Here is a 2,225-nt window from a genome sequence, read left to right as displayed (position 1 = left end):
AACAGCACAGATAAATTAATGTTCACCTTTTATTTGTATTTAGCCTTCATACAAACAAGAAATGTAAAATCACTGTCAAATAAACATCTCAAACTCACCTTATTAATATTAATATCTTTAACTTTAAACTATAGGCTAACATACACTACCAGTCAAAAGTTTTTGAACGGTAATATTTTTAATGTTTTTTAAAGAATTCTCTTCTGCTGACCAAGCCTGCATTTATTTAATCCAAAATACAGCAAAAACAGTAACATTTTGAAATATTTTTACTATTTAAAATAACTGTTTTCTATTTGAAAATATTTTAGCATGTAATTTATTCCTGTGATTTCCAAGCTGAATTTTTAGCATCATTACTCCAGTCACATGATCCTTCAGAAATCATTCTAATAGTAAAATTTCATAGTAATATTTAAAAAATGTTTACTGTTTTTGCTTTATTTTGGATCAAATAAATGCAGGCTTGGTGAGTGGAAGAGAATTCTTTAAAAAATCTTACTGTTTTGACTGGTAGTGTAGGCTGATTATTCTTATAGATTTAAACAAATAATTTTTTATAATTTGTTTTTTAAATCAAAGCAGCTCCGCTCATGAACGCTTCTTTATCAGATAAAATGAAAATGCCATTGAAACTTTTCTGAAGACAGTCGGTTCCCTTTCAGAGATACATACATATAAAACACTCGCGCCGCGTTTTGATTTTGAAACGTGCAGTGTTCATGTTTATTCAACGAAGTCAAACGCCACAACTAAATCAATGTATGGGAAAAACTGGTAATGTATATCGAAATATCGGAAATGTGTTTAAAAATCATATCACCGTAATTGAAACATATTATTATTATTAATAATTTAATACATTTATTAACATAATACATTTTGTTGAATGATTCACCTTGACTTCCTCTTCATACTGAAACCTCCTTTTGCTGACAATCACGTCCTCAATTCCTCTCCTGTCTCCAAACCTCTTCTCAAACACAGTGTAGTTCTTAAACAGCTCCTGGGCCTGTTGCTTGGGGATTCTGTCCAAAGCGTATTTATAGATGATGCGAACTCTCTCAAACTAAAAGACACAAAGCGAACGGTCAGGTCTGAACAGGAAACATCAGAAGGGTCTCGTGTTAACTGGATGACATGAACACAGGACTTCATACCTCTTTCTGCTTCTCCTCAAATCTGGAAAAAGCCACGTAGAGGTTCTCATTGATATGCTCCTCACCAAAAAACTCCACGGCTCTCTCGAACACTTTCCTCGCACGAGCGATGTAACCGTGCTTCTCTTCGAAGTGAGCGTACTTGATCCAGTTCTTCACTTCGGGATGGACCATCACGAGTGCTTTGCCATTAAGGATAACTATATTTTTTACATAACAGCCATTCATTCTAAAATAAGAATATACACTACCTTTATTTGATCCAAAATACAACAAAAGCAGTAATATTTAGAAATATTTTTAATATTTAAAATAACTTTTTTCTATTTGAAAATATTTTAGCATGTAATTTATTCCTGTGATTTCCAAGCTGAATTTTTAGCATCATTACTCCAGTCACATGATCCTTCAGAAATCATTCTAATAGTAAAATTTCATAGTAATATTTAAAAAATGTTTACTGTTTTTGCTTTATTTTGGATCAAATAAATGCAGGCTTGGTGAGTGGAAGAGAATTCTTTAAAAAATCTTACTGTTTTGACTGGTAGTGTAGGCTGATTATTCTTATAGATTTAAACAAATAATTTTTTATAATTTGTTTTTTATAACAAAGCAGCTCCGCTCATGAACGCTTCTTTATCAGATCAAATGAAAATGCCATCGAAACTTTTCTGAAGACAGTCGGTTCCCTTTCAGAGATACATACATATAAAACACTCGCGCCGCGTTTTGATTTTGAAACGTGCAGTGTTCATGTTTATTCAACGAAGTCAAACGCCACAACTAAATCAATGTATGGGAAAAACTGGTAATGTATATCGAAATATCGGAAATGTGTTTAAAAATCATATCACCGTAATTGAAAAAAATTATAAAACAGACAGTGCCGGTCCTTGATTCTGACTGGCTGAGCCACGTTTGAAGCTGTTGTAATTTGACTGGTAGTGTAGGCTGATTATTCTTATAGATTTAAACAAATAATTTTTTATAATTTGTTTTTTATAACAAAGCAGCTCCGCTCATGAACGCTACTTTATCAGATAAAAATGAAAATGTCATCGAAAC

General features: G+C 32.2%; 1 protein-coding gene across 1 annotated transcript in view; it reads right to left on the bottom strand.

Moving 5' to 3' along the window:
- stac (SH3 and cysteine rich domain) overlaps positions 1-2,225 on the bottom strand; it is a 32,453-nt gene that overhangs the window by 5,501 nt on the left and 24,727 nt on the right. The window lies entirely within an intron of this gene.

The sequence above is a fragment of the Sinocyclocheilus rhinocerous genome, unplaced genomic scaffold (assembly GCF_001515625.1).
Source record: "Sinocyclocheilus rhinocerous isolate Xijiao unplaced genomic scaffold, SAMN03320098_v1.1 scaffold432, whole genome shotgun sequence".
Lineage (NCBI taxonomy): Eukaryota > Metazoa > Chordata > Actinopteri > Cypriniformes > Cyprinidae > Sinocyclocheilus > Sinocyclocheilus rhinocerous.
Note: the sequence above shows the minus strand (reverse complement) of the source record. Positions and strands in the feature narration are given on the sequence as shown.